We start from the raw sequence: 17238 nt of genomic DNA on the forward strand, positions 1-17238 counted from the left end.
TTTAAAAAAAATTTTTTTCAACTCTAAAACTTCTTAGCAACAACTTTGAAAATTTCCCTCCTTTTCTATGTCTGTTACTAGCTTTGATCTGAGGATACTTAATGAGAGTGAGCCCATTTCGAAAATGATTGAGAGAAATGTAACGCATTTCAAACAAATCAAGTATATCTTGATAAAATAGACGACTTTCTTTACACGATTTATAAAATTCAGTTAACATTGTTTATGGATATTTTATGAAATTTAGTTTTGAATATAATTAAGAAAATGAAAATGTATTTTTTACTTTTAAAACATTCTGAAGAAGTTTTACTTTCCAAATTTGGTCTGATGCAGCTATTTAAATTTTCTAGAAAATGTTTCTTGTACAAATATATTGCACAGCTAATTAGTTAAAAAAAAAAAAAAAAAAAAAGTCTTAAAGGATTTGTATTTTTAAACCATGCGTGTATAACATGCATTGATAACTATTGCGTTCCTATTCCCTCCCTCCACAAAATGTGCTGGTGTCAATTTGATTTCTTTCAAAACATAATGAATCCACCTTAGAAGACTTTTAAAATGTAGCCATTTTTCAATACTAAACTACGTAGCATTGCAGATATAACTGATTAGAATCGTATAAATAGTTGAATCAAATAGTTTTGATTGTAGAGTAACAGACTGAAGATGTAATGGTTTTGATTTCAATTGTTGATCTTGGTGTTCATTTTTGTTGTTGTTGGAAATGTATCATTTATTATTAATACATTCTTTTATTTTTAAAAAGCAATAGTGTAAAGTATTAAAACTAATTTCTGTTTCTGTGTAAACAAATCGGCCATTTTAATATTTTGTTATTAGTGGGATAAAGGGAAACTGGATTTCTTTGAGCATAATGACTAAATCAGAATTTAAGTTAAATGAAAAATGTGTAGGATGAAACTTGCAATAATTTAGTGATTGTAATGTTCAATTTTTACAAAGCAGCTTATTTTTCGAATGATTATTTTCATATTTGATCAAAAGATGATTACCTAATAATTGTGTGGAAGTAATAGCAAAACTCATTTTGCTTTTTCAAATCACTTGTTTAATCAACTACAATTTTTCTTTATTTGCAGTAATTTATGGAAATTAGAAGCCTTCTAGTATTTTATTATTTTGTTAATTGTTGATGTATTTTTATAAGGAGATTATCTCAGTTATTACTATGGAAAAGTTGAGATATTCTATTCAAAACAATATTGAGTGTATTAGTGCTGAACGTATGGATGGAAAGACATTAAAACAGTTACAATATTTACAAAGCATAAACTGTATTTATTCCTGTTTGCCTGTAGGTTCTTATAACTTCTCAATTAAATTTTACTAATACTTTTCTTAATGCCTTTTGGACTGCTTGCTTGCACTAGTCCCAAATTTTGTTGCTCATCTTTCTCTGCAACTTTTGACTCCAATCTCTATTGTAATGCCTTAAGCTTTATTTCATAAAATTCTACTGTTAAATAGAACACCACCATCTTCTCTCCTGCTGTCGGTTACAGCTTACTTTGGATGAGACTGACAGCAAGGATGCACACACAAAACTGGATTATCGTATACAGGTGAGACATTTCCTTTTTAAAGTTCATGCAGTAATCTTATAGTAAAATCAACTCTGTTATTTTTTATATTCTAATGTCATTTGAGATCATCCCTCTTTTTCTTCTATTCACCATCCTGAAATAGAATTGACGGACCAATCAAGTTTATGCTTAGTAAAAAAAAAAAATGCATTGTTTGATTACTGAATCCTTTTACTACAAATCAAACTTGTCATGAGTGATTTTGAACAAGTGGTCAACTGGTCAACTTAAATAACTCAGTGCTATCTGAATAATTTTCCAAATTATCGGTTTCTTGATTTGATAAATTTTGCCTAGATCATTTGATGCAGCCAACTTTTTTTATCATTTTGATAACGACTTTCTGTTAGAACCCAAAATATTACTATTTAAAAAATTTTTTTTTTTTTTTACGTCAATCGGTTTTCATGGTTGAAACAAATCTTTCAATGCATGACCTGCATAGAAACTTGAAAGAATACATTACATATGCTTCTTGCACCTTTTCTTTTAATAGAGGTACTTTTTTACACATCTTGATCAATAATTTTTTATTGTAGTCATTTTACAAAAAAAATGAAATTCTTACTAAGATGTCTGCTTTTGAAGAAGCGTTTCTATCACACACACACACACATATCTTTAGAATAAAATATATTAAAATTATTGTTCTGAAAAACAAAAGTAACTATGAATGTTGTATTTTCTTTTTGATCTAATTTGTTTTCTCTTAATTCTACTGGGGTTGTTTAATTGATTGAAACTGGGCTGTCTTGTTGACAATCGATATTCTAATCACTCAGCCATTATGCATGATCTGTTTTAAAGGAAACTCCATATTTAAAATCAAGCTTGCTCAGATTTTCAAATAATGCAAAGTATGTAAAGCAATGCAGCTAAAAAATGGATATTTCATTATAACTAGTCAGTTTTATCCAGAAATTTTCATTATGCAAATAAAAATTGAAAATCCAATTTCATTGATCACATAACATCAATAATCAAACCAACATTTTCATTTAGTAAGATACTCATTACGTTTCTGTTGGCTATTCATCTGTTAGCCAAATAAATTGTTGCATTTGTTACAAATATAAACTTTGCAAACTGCATCAAGAATCTGCTGTTTGTGAAAGTACTATTAAATTTTACTTAAATTACTTTGTTTTAAGGTGATTAATTCATTCAGTATTTTACATCTACATTTCTAGCTATACTTAAAAATAAAAATCTTATTTTAAACTAGCAAACTTTTAAACTTAATCAAACTTTCCTTCAAAATTAGAGGTGTAATTCTATTATGACTTGATAATTTACATTTAAAAACAAATAGTTTGAAGCAAAATGAGTTTCCTTTTAAATGAACAAATAAAATTATTTTTAAACATTTACCGTTTATTTTATCAACAAAACAACACATATTTTTTCTGTTTTCTTTTCCTATGATCTGTGATTATAAATATAAAAACATTCGGTTCGTTTTACGCATTTCTGATTTTTGAATTCCTTTTTATTCACAATCATTTTCTGTGATGACTAACAACATTTGAAACAATTCACTCAATAAACTGAATTGAAACAAAAAGTGACATTATTACAGTTTAATTTTAGACAAACAGAATAAACTTGCACCATATTTGTTTTTTTTCTTAGACTCATATTGCAAAGATGTTTAATAATTTAACTCCTTACAGTTTTGTTTTTACCAGGCCAAATATAGACTAATAGTTTTAATTTCTGATTTTATTTATATTTTTATTTTATTTATATTTTTATTTTATTTATATTTTTATTTTATTTATATTTTTATTTTATTTATATTTTTATTTTTATTTTATTTATATTTTTATTTTATTTATATTTTTATTTTATTTATATTTTTATTTTATTTATATTTTTATTTTATTTATATTTTTATTTTATTTATATTTTTATTTTATTTATATTTTTATTTTATTTATATTTTTATTTTATTTATATTTTTATTTTATTTATATTTTTATTTTATTTATATTTTTATTTTATTTATATTTTTATTTTATTTATATTTTTATTTTATTTATATTTTTATTTTATTTATATTTTTATTTTATTTATATTTTTATTTTATTTATATTTTTATTTTATTTATATTTTTATTTTATTTATATTTTTATTTTATTTATATTTTTATTTTATTTATATTTTTATTTTATTTATATTTTTATTTTATTTATATTTTTATTTTATTTATATTTTTATTTTATTTATATTTTTATTTTATTTATATTTTTATTTTATTTATATTTTTATTTTATTTATATTTTTATTTTATTTATATTTTTATTTTATTTATATTTTTATTTTATTTATATTTTTATTTTATTTATATTTTTATTTTATTTATATTTTTATTTTATTTATATTTTTATTTTATTTATATTTTTATTTTATTTATATTTTTATTTTATTTATATTTTTATTTTATTTATATTTTTATTTTATTTATATTTTTATTTTATTTATATTTTTATTTTATTTATATTTTTATTTTATTTATATTTTTATTTTATTTATATTTTTATTTTATTTATATTTTTATTTTATTTATATTTTTATTTTATTTATATTTTTATTTTATTTATATTTTTATTTTATTTATATTTTTATTTTATTTATATTTTTATTTTATTTATATTTTTATTTTATTTATATTTTTATTTTATTTATATTTTTATTTTATTTATATTTTTATTTTATTTATATTTTTATTTTATTTATATTTTTATTTTATTTATATTTTTATTTTATTTATATTTTTATTTTATTTATATTTTTATTTTATTTATATTTTTATTTTATTTATATTTTTATTTTATTTATATTTTTATTTTATTTATATTTTTATTTTATTTATATTTTTATTTTATTTATATTTTTATTTTATTTATATTTTTATTTTATTTATATTTTTATTTTATTTATATTTTTATTTTATTTATATTTTTATTTTATTTATATTTTTATTTTATTTATATTTTTATTTTATTTATATTTTTATTTTATTTATATTTTTATTTTATTTATATTTTTATTTTATTTATATTTTTATTTTATTTATATTTTTATTTTATTTATATTTTTATTTTATTTATATTTTTATTTTATTTATATTTTTATTTTATTTATATTTTTATTTTATTTATATTTTTATTTTATTTATATTTTTATTTTATTTATATTTTTATTTTATTTATATTTTTATTTTATTTATATTTTTATTTTATTTATATTTTTATTTTATTTATATTTTTATCTTATTTATATTTTTATCTTATTTATATTTTTATCTTATTTATATTTTTATCTTTTTGCATGAGTGAATTGTCATCGCACAAAAAATAACAATATTCTATTTTTTTTTTCTTTTTTTTTTTTTTTTATTTTTTTTTTAAGTAGAATACTCTGGGTTCAATCGCTAATAGACAACACAGTGTGACACACTCTTTTTCTTCATGGACATGCATGATAATTGCTACATATCAGGTAGCTGTGCTAGTTACATGTAATATCTTTCATTCAATTCTATATCTATCTATATTATTATTATACTAAAGCTAAGTTAATCAACAATGATTTTTTTTTTATTTTAATCACACATTAAAATTGATTTAGGCTTGACAAAAACTTCCATTTTAATTGTTTTAATTAGCCATAATTTGCAATTCACCAATCTCTTACTAAATTTCTATTCATCTCACTAACTATATATTGTTGAACCACCTTTTATTTTATGCACTTCATTTTTTTTTTATTAACAGTTGAAAGTAATAAATGATAGAATAGTCCATTATAAACAGTCCATTATAAACAAATCAGAATATCACAACACATAATTAATATTATTTAGCTTTATAACTGTACAGAGAGAGAGAGAAAGAGATATCAATAATATTTAATTCATATTGAGCAGAAAGAGATTAATTTTGTTTGAGTTTTTTTTTATATTTCACTAACTTTGAAATCTCATTTTCCTCATTCAAACAATTTCACCTAAACTCAATTGGTGACATTTTTTGCATCATTTTTTTCTTGTATATGTATACAAATAATGCATGATAGCTTTTAGGCTCAGAAAGGCAGACAAACTTTCTAAAAATAAGGCAGTTTTTTTTTTTTTTTTTTTTTTTTTAGTATTGTAAGAATTTTTCAAAATTTATTTCTTTGCAAAAACTACAATTATTAAATTTTTCTGTATTGATAATGAATATGTGACATCCAAAAGAATATGTGATAAATATATAAACCTATTTCACCGTGCTAACACACTTTTTCTGTTTTTTGTCTTTGATGGGGCTTATTTTTTTAAATTTTTTTTTTTCTAAATTTCAAAGACACTGTAGCATATGGTTGCACATTGTTTACTTTTTTCTTGCAGTTTAGATTTCTCCTCATATAAAAAATGTTTGAAATTTTATTACAGCAGTATAAACAAACAAGGTATAGGATTCTCCACAATTTGTCCTTTTCTGTATATTTTTTTAAAAAGATTTTTTTTTTTAATTTAAAAAAACAAAAACATTTGTGGTTAGTGATGGTGTAACGTTACACAGGTAGACCCAATATGTTGCAAAGAACATAGGACAAGTCATAACCTTTTTTTTTTTTTTTTTAAAAACAATATTTTCTCATTCTCTCACCATGTGCCACTTGTCATTACGGCTATGCGTTCAGTCACGTCTCTACGTGCTTGTTTTTCTAACATGCTCTCTGTCCTTTCTGTAGTTTTTTATTTACAATGACTCCATTTTGCACTCTGTTACAATGGTTTCATATTAAAGAGAAAAAAGTAGCATGCTATTGACTTGCCCCAAGGAAATCAATTTCATGTAAATCTTTTGTGATTCTATCTTTTTCTCATCATGACTATCAAAATGTCATTTCTTGAAAACCCATTAATCCTAATAAATTCTAACCCATTCCTTCTGCACGTTGAGATATGTGTGTGAGTACATTTTTTTTCTCTATTAAATTCGATATCTCAACCCATGTTTCATATCTTTTACTTTTCTTTTAAACAAGTTTGATTGCTATCTATTTTCTATTTTTGATGGTTTCCTTTTAAAGTATACTCTTCACAAACACAGATAGAATTTTTAAAAACTGTTATTTTAACTATTTTAATATATTTGCTACCTTGTGAGGATTTACAAATAATTTATTATTTATTAACCAAAAATCAATTTAGTTATAGGATATCATAAAAATAGAATTAAGAAAATTTTTTGCCCAGTGCTTCACACAATAAAACAACACAATAGACAGAAAAATAAACTGCATAACCTATCTTCTTTTTTGTGCCTCTTCTCTGTTTTCCATTTGTTTTCTCGCTCTGTCTTTATATTTTTTCTTTGTCTTTTTCATTACTTTTTATTCTAGCTCGTACATTATCTTTCTATCCCTCTTTTTCTTTGTGTGTGCATGTGTTCATAGTTTTTACATTATCAAAAAAAAATCTTTCTCTTTTCTTTTGAAGTTGTAGTTTATAGCTTTGTGTTTTTCTGTTTTCATTTTTCAATCACTTTCTTTATATATTTGTTTTGTTTGTTTGAGTCCGGGCATTTGTTCTTTCTCTCTCTTGCTTTCTTTCTCCATTTTTTTTTTTTTTTCAAAGAATCTATCTTTAGTGAACAGCACAAAATGTGAACCTGCACATGTGCTCACTGTTCAATACTGCTATCAGCAATACACATGAAAAAAATTGAAATGGCTACAAATATCTCAATAATGGTATACATAGAAAGAACTAGATAAGCCAAGAAAGAATTAAAAAATTTTTTTAAATCCAATTCAAATTAAACTTATGACTATTTTTCTGTCTTGCACATTTAGATATTTTCCCTCTTTAAGACCATATGCGTTTTATCACATTTTTTACATTACCTTTTCATTAAAATGTTATATCTTTGTTAAAACACAAGCTTAAGCAATGAAATTTGCCACATAAGTGTATTTTTGTGCAAGGAATCAGAATATGCGACTGAAAATCTCCAGAAATTAATGATTTCCAAATAATCTGCAGTAAAAGCACAAAAATATGCTGCAATTCCTTAAAAATGCTATGTATCCATTAAAAGAAAAGAAGTTAGAGAACTCAAAGCTGAATTGTAATTCATTTTATGTACAAAGCAAAAATGAAATCTAAATCTAGGACTGTTTAAAAATAAATATGTTGGAATATTCATTTGGTATTATTCCTGTTTACTTTGCCTCCTTACAAGGGCAGAGTTAGGCACCAAGGTCATTTTTTAATGTGGAGAAAGGAACAAAAATTAAAAATTGTCTCAGTTGTGAAGAATTTCTCCTCCACTGAGAACAAAAATTTTAATCTTCTGTTACACCTCCTATCTGATCACCTCTCCAGAATGTGATTCTACTGTTTAAGTTTTCCAAAATTGCAAAAAATGACACTTTTTACCCCATAACTTTTGCCCCATCCATTAGGGTTTTTGAAACTTGGCAAAAATGTGAAGGCAACATTGGCCCTTCACACTTCTCACATTCATCGTTTCTTCACTTATCTTTGTGGTGTCATCTCACATGCAGAACAAGAGGGGGAGCACGCATGTGCGGCTTCTTATAATCAGATTTTCAATTTAAAATAATTTGATCTGGAATAAAAATCAACAACAAAAAAACGTCTGTTTACAGCCATGTTATTGCTGCTATTGCTGATGATGATGATGCTATTACTAATACTATAAGACAGTCTACACTCAAACTCAAAATGATTTTTTCCCCCCGAGTATCATGATTTTAAATTACTAGCTACCACAAGAGATTGTTTTATTTAACAGTGGGTGTCTGAAGAAAATTTTTTCAATATTTGATATTACGATACTTGAAATCTCTTTTTTAACACAACAAAAGAAAAAAAAACGAGTGGTGAAAAGTATTTTGGATGCCCCAAACTATTAAGTGACATCTCTTCTGGTTAGTTTCCAAATTTCATGATAAAATTCTTAATACAAACACGGTATGAGCATTTAAAAATCAGATGTCTTTAGAAAATCTTACTGAAAACGCTGTTTTATGATGTTCACATTTTTATCACTTTATTTGCTTAAAACTCTAAAAATATATCATGTAAATCATTATTTATTATTTCGTGTATAAAGTATATTCATTTCTGAACAAAACAGTAGTATTTTGAGGACTTAAAGTGCTTTGGTTTGTAAAATATGACTATTTTAGTAGAACCCCCTTGAAATCTGTGATTATCCAAAGCGTTTTCTGGTCCATGTGTATTGCTACTACAATGAATGAGTTCTCACACTAAACAATACCAAAAATCCAGTTTATAACAAATAATAGATGTTTATTATATTTTTATTTTACAAATGGTTCCCATCTAACTAGGTGAATAACATACTTGCAGCACTGAATCTTTATTTGACAAGATAAAAATGTCCCATCAATAACAATTGACTGAAAGTTCTAACAGGACCCAACCTACCTTAAGGATCCCTGCTACCAAATTGCCTTGCAGCTCTCCCCCAAAATCAACTGTCCACTCTTCAACTCCTCTTCTTCCTCCTCTTCTCTTTCGTTTATTCTGGGATCTCTTCACTCTTGATTGGTTATGGCCCTTGGTTAGAATAACTATTTGCTGTTCCCGACATCTACTTAACAAAGCATCTAAAACTGTCTCCATTCCTGGGACTTACCTGCAAATAACGCCAGATATTGCTTTTCTTAGAAATGTAATCTCGGCAAGAATTGTTTAATTCACTGATTTTATAAAGAGAATAACTTTTTGGGTGGTCAGAGATATTTGAAGTTTGTTGCCACCCTTCTTCTGGGCAAGTATCTATCATTACAACATCCACCATTCATAATAGCAAAACATGTATATCATTGCACATATTTTCATATATTTATAATATAATATGTATACATATATAGTAATTTATATGCACTGTCCAGCTAACAGCTCTGTAATCAAATCCAGTACCATGATCATCAGGAGGAACCACTTTGCTCGGATCCTACCCCTCTACTACATCTCTGAAGTGGCGAAATCCCCTCAACTGTAGGTTTTATTGGTAATAGTGTAAGCTACTTTCTCCAACACTCATTTTTTTTTTTTTCTTAACTAGATCCTGTGTGATGCCTTCTCAGTTACTTTCTGTTACAAAGTTTTTTTTAATTCTGTGTTTGTATAACAAAAACCATGTTGACGTATGTTGACTAGCTTTGGTTCAACATATCCTCAAGTTCTCCCAGCCAAATATTCCATCTCTTTCCCTGGCACTGAACCAGTAGATCACCATATGACTCTTATTTACTGTCTTCTGCAATTGCAAAATTATCCCCCCAGGGTACAGTTAACTCAAACCTTATTCCAACCTTTTTTTCCTCACTCCACATTACAAGGTCTGGTCTTTGCTGTATAAGGACCAATGGAAATACCAATTCTGGAGGTCTACTGTCAAGTTTCATTTTCTTTGTCATCTTTCATTGGTTAACTTTATCCTTAAGTGACTTTTTATTATACATGTTGTTCGAGCTTTATGAAAGTTCATCTTCATGATCTTCTCTATTTTTGGTAGTTGTCCTTCATCAAACTTCTCTATTTTCTAATGTTATAACTTTTTATGACTTTCAAGATTTAGTTATGCCGATCGATTTAGTGTCAAATCAGAGTTGTTAATAACTGTTTTGGTCACTTCTTCTGCTTTTCACGCCTGCTTACTTCAGGTAGATTATCCTTAATTTCTTGATCATTAGAAAAATGGAGCATCAAGACTGTCTTTATTTTTGAGACTTATACTCCTCAACAATCGATGCAATAGTAGCTTCAGCTGTCCCTCTTTTCCAAACAATGCTGAGTTGTTCAATATTCTTGGTAGTCCCAACCACTTCCTCGTGTTAACTCCGCACCGTTGTTTGATAAGTTCTACTCCATACATATGCGCTGACCACATTTTTTGAGGATACCGACCAAACTGCAGGCGCCAACATTTGTACTTTCTTGGTAATTTGGTCTTATCAATTACCTTTTAATCCTTCTTCTGTTGCTGTATTTCCCTCTCCTTGGCTTGTGTTGCTTAATATGTCTCTGTACCATTTTCCCAAGCTTTTCACTGGTTTTTCTTTTACAGTTGGAATCACTTCTCTTATATATCTTTTTTCTTTTTGTTTATCTTTCTGATAGGTTACGTTTCTTCATTTTTAAGCCTTAAATCTCATTCTGGACTGCTCAATAGGTTGATCTAGTCAGTTTAATACGGTTTCCATTCCTTCTGCATTCTTCGATTTTACAGCAACATCATCCATAGATGCTCTTAGTAGAATCTTAACAAGTGTATTCTCACAATTTGTTGATCTTAACATTTCCAATTCAAGTATGAACAAGATCACTGCTGCATTTCTAATTCTAACCTCTGCCAATCAGTTGTGTATTTGCATGTTGTAAAGTGCATCTTGAATTGATCATAGTATTTCATACTCTGAACAGTCTCTGGAATCCAAAACAAATTCTTTTATCCTCCCCCTTTTTTTTTTTTTTTTTTTTTTTTTTTTTTTTTTTTTTTTTTTTATTGGATTTTACTCTAATTTGTATAATCATCTCCCATAACATGTCAATTTGTAGGGATCAACATTATTTTCATACCCTTCTTGTTTGCAACTAGAATTAACTCTAACCTCTTAGAACCCCCTAACAATTACTCTTAAGACTACCACACTCAACCCTGAATTTCCTATCCTTAAATATCACTCAAACAATATGAAACTATTTATCTAGATAATAGGCTGAAATTTACACAATTTAATTCGTCTCTATAATTTGATCTATCTATTATTTTAAGTTGTCAGGTTGAAATAAGTGTTTAAAATACCTACATTAGGTTTTAATTTGTTTAAACCATTTGCTAAGTCCTCTTAACATACACAAGTATGTAATCATAATTCTAATTCATCCATGATTTATTTTTTATATATGTGCAAGGTATGTTTTCATATATAGGAGTGAAGCCACCAACAATTGCTGTTTTTTTATCTACTTACTTTATTATGATATTTTCATTTTTTTTAATTATTGATATAAGTTTGAATGTCCATAACATGTTTCGGACGAGTTTTACATCCTTATTGGAATATTTTGTGGAAAAAGCTAGGTTTCAGGAAGTAATTCTGAAAATTAATTTTTTTTTTCTCATCAAGTGAAATGTTTTTTTGAATTGTCATTTCTTCTAACTTAAGTGTGGCTCACTCAGTTGCATTGGGGTTCATTCAGTAGAAATTAGAATTGTGAGTCTTTTATTTTTATATATCATTTAGTTTTCTTGTGTGGTAGAAGAATGTGGTGTGCAGGCGCATGTGTGTTTTTCTGTGGTTACTTTTTCATAAGTGTGTTTGTGTGTATGTGCACATGTGTGTGTGCTTATGAGTGATTTTAATGTGCCTGTTTTGATCTGTGTATGTGGGTGTATAAAGGCACACATGTGTACTCATATTTGGATAAATCTACACACACACATATCCAATTATACATACATCATTAATTACATTGGGCAACAATTTTTATTTTTTGAATGTTGTCTAGAGTTCTCCAACTGATTTAGAATAATTTTGCACAGATAAATCAGGAAATGGCATCCATTTCTCTCCATCAGGTTAGGATTTGGGCTAAGTTGATTTGAAAAAAAAAATCAGATCTTGTAACAAAATTCATTATATTTTTGTGGCATTATCAGCTGATTTTTGCCAACATATCCTTCTAAATATATTTCAAAGAGAAAAAATGTTTTGCCAACAATGTATATTGCTTACCTGATAGAAACATCGATTACTGTAAACTGAATGGTGGACATTGATAAAATTATTAGGTTGGTGCAAAAATGTTTTTTGACATATATATATCTGATCAAAAAAAAAAAAAAATTATTTTTGCACCAACCTAATAACTACACATAAATTGTATGTTTCCGTTGCTTTACGATTGTTCAAACTCTTAGGTTTTAACTTCTATTTCTTCAAACTTCTGGAATTCTCAGCGGCAGGCAGGTCTCTCTTCAGATTACAACAGTAGTCAGCCATCATGACTGCATCCTAACAACCCTGATATTTAGTCTCTGTCTCTTTCAGGTCTTGATAGAATCTCTTCCCCCTGCTCATCACTAACTGAACCCAGGTTCTCAGGAAACTGGTCCATATGTGAAAATAGGTAGTGCATCTTGATGCTCATGTTGCAGACCAGGTTTTTGAAAGTAGTCAACATGTTAACAAGTTTTGCATAGTTGCTTGCTTTATTGTTGCCAAGAAAGTTCTTCACTACCAGAACAAATGCCTTCCAAGCTTTCAGTTCTACTTTGTTCATTAAGTTTTTGAACTCTGGATATCTAAAAAGCAGCAGGATCTGAGGAATGTCAAAGATGCCAGCTTTCAACTTTTCCATGGCCAATCGTGGAAAAGCCTGGCACAAGTAAGTGAAGCAGTCATCATTCTTGTTCATAGCCTGCTGGATTAAGTTGAGCTTGATGTGCAGTGGTGGGAAGAGCATTCTGTCTCAAGGCAACAATTTCTCCCGCAGAGTCCTTTTTTGAGCATGCAAAATGGAAGATTTCAAGTTCTTATGACTTTAAACTGATCCTTTTTTGACATAATCAGCCAGAATTATCAGACTTGAATACTTCTTGTCATTAAAATAATTTCCAATCAAGACCTCCACCAACTTCTTGTAAAATGCTCCACACATGCGTACATGTGAACAAAAGGTTATTTTTATTGCTGTATGATAACTTTAGGTTATTTTTATATCATACAGCTGCTGCAAAAATTTAGAGATGATAATTAATGCACATAATAACAAAATATTAAATAAGAGCAATAAAAACAATAACAAAATAAATTAAAAAGTGAACAACATGACAAAAATAGAACTAACACAAAGGATAAAAATGTAACTAGTAGAAATAATAATAATGATAATAATAACCCAAACAACAACTCTAATAGAAATAAAAATACTAATAATGAAAAAGATAAATGCAACTGTAGATCTTGCCCACTCTGCCCACTTCAAAGTAAACGTCTAGCTAAAAGCTTAGTTTACCAGGCCACAATATTTGCCAAAGAAAACTTGAATAACAAGAAATATTATGTAGGTATGATTTTCTTAGATTTCAAAACCAGTTATTATGACCATAAAAGTATGTTCAAAAACAAAAAAACACAGAATGAAAACATCACTAGCAAACCATTACTGGGAGCTCAAAGAAAGTGGATGGAAAATAATAAGACAAGCAAGTACATGTAGGGACCTAGACGATCCATGTAGATTGTGCCTAAATGAAGAATTTGCTATCCTATTCCTTAAAGAACCCAAACATCTATTAAACTGTAGGAGAGAAATAGCGAACAACTGTGTGCACAGGATAAACGTTACTCTAGGATAGCGATACAAAATAAATTTTGAAATTGACAATAACAATAGAAAATAAATAAAATAAACGTATATATTCATAAATAAGTGTGTATGTGTGTGTGTGTGTGTATATATATATATATATATATATATATATATAACATAACATCCAAAATATAGACTAAAACACAAAATGACATATCTATGTCAGCTTATTACAACAAAAGGATATCTACCATTCCCATAAGCACACAAAGATAGGGGTAAACCAGAGGTCAACTGTGCCTTTGTCCTGTAAGTGCTCACCCATTGACTAATTAGGAAGCTGATTGGCTAACTAGAAAATTCAATAGCATGTGTGTATATATAAACACACGATAACCATAACTTTCCGCATAAGCCTGACAAATTCTCACAAGAACGAAATGTGGAATATTCTGTGTAGCTTAATTGCCATATATTTCCATAACTTATTACCTAGCTCTACCTATGTATTGAGCACTGTTGAAGTAAATACTGAAAATTCACGCATAAAATTATATCTTCGTATATTAATTTGTGATTACATGAAGCAATCATATATATATATATATATATATATATATATATATATATATATATATATATATAAATAAATAAAGCTGATTGTCTGTGTGTGTGTCTGGTCACGAATAGGCTCCTATATGGTTGACTATTATAGAAAACTGATCACATATAATGAAAGATGTATCGAGACACAGGAATAGGTATGTTTGATCTGGCAGAACGGTGGTTCATTAAAATTGTGGGGTCTGCGTTTGTGCCTGGTCCACAAAGTATGGAACTAAAAAATTAAAAAAAAAAAAACGTTTACAAGTGTTTTTTATATAGATGTACATAAGAATACTTTGATAAGTATGTTTTAACTTAAATAGGGATGATATAAAATTGTGGGGTCTGCGTTCGTGCCTGGTCTCCATAGAATGGAAATAGTCACAAACTTTAATAAAGGCTTTTCATATCTATCTGCGTAAGTATAATATTTTGTTATGTTTCAGTTTGAAGAAATATGGTATAATAAAATTATGGGATGTTCGTTCGCACTTGACCTCCATAGAATGGAAATATGTCACAAAGTTTAACAAGGTTTTTTAATATAGATCCACAGAATATTGTGATAAGTGTTTCAGTGTAAACAGGTATGGTATAATAAATTATGGGGTTTATCTATTCTATTTTTACTTTCATCCTATTTTGCTTTGATTTTGATACCCCCAAATTCGAAGCTATCTCTTTACAACCCTTCCTTTTCATAACCTATCATACTTTCATAAATTAGAGTCCAGTTTCTGTAGGCTTTTTTGAACTCAGTCAACGACGGGTGCTTTTGCTAGTGTATATATATATATATATATTATAAGACTCAGATCATCTTGCTTGTGTGTTGAAACTGTCTTTCCAGTTTAGTTTCTGGTTTTGAAAAATTCAACACTTGCATAAGTAAATAAAATCAAAGTCATGAAAGTTTGTTTTAATAGACAATTTTTTTGCGTTTAAAATATGCCAACAAAACTGTAAATTCCTTTTGGTTTTTGTTTTTTACGTCGGCATTTTATGTATTTTATTCAAATTTTTTATTTGCAAGTTTGAATCACTATCAAACAAAAACCAGATAAATGCGTTTACGATTTAAAGTCTTTTATAAATTATGTAATTGACAGTTTAAAGACATTAAAATTACTAAGACCAGCTTACCCGGTCGGTGAAACCATGTTAATAAAAAGAAACTACTTAACTATCAACACATAATAGCATCTAACTTTTTTTTATAAATGGAACATGACAAAAAATCAAACAATAAGTAACTGTTACCAAAGGCAATAAAAGTGACATCTCATAGTTAACTAGTTGGTTAAGAAAAAAAGAAATTTAAATCATTTAACTGAGAAATCATATTTCTCACTGTAATTGCAACCAAACGTAATAGCAGTTACATGTTTTACTTTATTTTTATTTTTTATTTTTTTTTTACGATTTAAACTAATTTAAGTTATTTTTTATTGAATTAGATTCTTTAATTGGCAGTTTAAAGACTTAAAAAATACTTGAAAATGTTTAATACTTTAAAGATTATGCAAGCAAACTTTTTAGCCTGTTAAAAATGGGTAAAGATCAAGTGGCGACAAACTAATTTTAAGGTATGGATGACCAACATCATAATGTAGCTTTTTTTTTAAAAAGCAAATATAAAAATAGAAGTTTTGGTAAATTTTTACTTGGTTTCCACCTTAACATTTTCCTTTAAAATTACAACTTTCAGAAGTTTTCGAGTATGCTGAAAATGAATATTACATTTAAATTTTCTGCAAATAAGTAGTTTTTCTGGATATTAAGCAAGGAAATTCCTTATGTTAAAAGTGGTAGCAATTGTTGTACGTGCAAGCGTGCATGTTTTTGATTATTCCATAGTTAGCTATAACATATAAGAGGTTATGGGTAGGTCATGTATAATATGTATATTTTTATGTATATGTATACATAATATGAATATACATGTATAATGTTTGTGTTTATATATATATATATATATATATATATATATATATATAACTAGCAGTTCCGCCCGGCTTTGCTCGGGCCCTATATACTGTCCATAAGGTTATGTGCATATGTATATATTAAAAAGTGTGAATATGTAAAGTAATGTATTTCTGTATAATTGTCTTCCTTCATTACCATAGAGAAAAGACACAGACATTTACACTTTTATAGATGTAGATAGATAGATAGATTGGATGCAATATATAATAATGATTAAAAAAAAAAAAAAAAAGACTCATGCGCCACCATTGAGAATCGAAACCAAAACGTTCAGCTCACGATTTATTTTGCCTCTGCCATAAATGACTGGGCTATGAAAACATGTTTACTGCAAGGCTAAAAATTAAAACATGAACCAATATTAACTACATTATGCATTCGTAATGGCGGCATTCGACCTTCACCTGGCAAATTTCATTTTTTTTTATTTTCACACTTTTGCACGGATTTTTCCAGGCTAAAACCCAAATATAAAGTTTTGCATGGATTCAAACATCTTATATATGAAATTTTATGTCCGTAGACCAAAAACTCTAGGAGGAGTTTGGTAGGCAAAATCTGTGCAACAAAAATATATACGTATATATAAATATATATGGAAACAATTTTGTGTTTCCTGTAAACGTTTTACGCAAATATTACGCAAGTATAAATCATGTAGAA

At 27.1% G+C, this 17238-nt stretch overlaps 1 protein-coding gene across 3 annotated transcripts in view; it reads left to right on the top strand.

Annotated features, from left to right (window-relative positions):
- The window catches only part of LOC145300993 (GATOR complex protein Iml1-like), a 204016-nt gene that overhangs the window by 110396 nt on the left and 76382 nt on the right, over positions 1–17238 (top strand). The window lies entirely within an intron of this gene.

Source organism: Euprymna scolopes, chromosome 1 (genome assembly GCF_053919585.1).
Source record: "Euprymna scolopes isolate OS-2025 chromosome 1, ASM5391958v1, whole genome shotgun sequence".
Taxonomy (NCBI): domain Eukaryota; kingdom Metazoa; phylum Mollusca; class Cephalopoda; order Sepiida; family Sepiolidae; genus Euprymna; species Euprymna scolopes.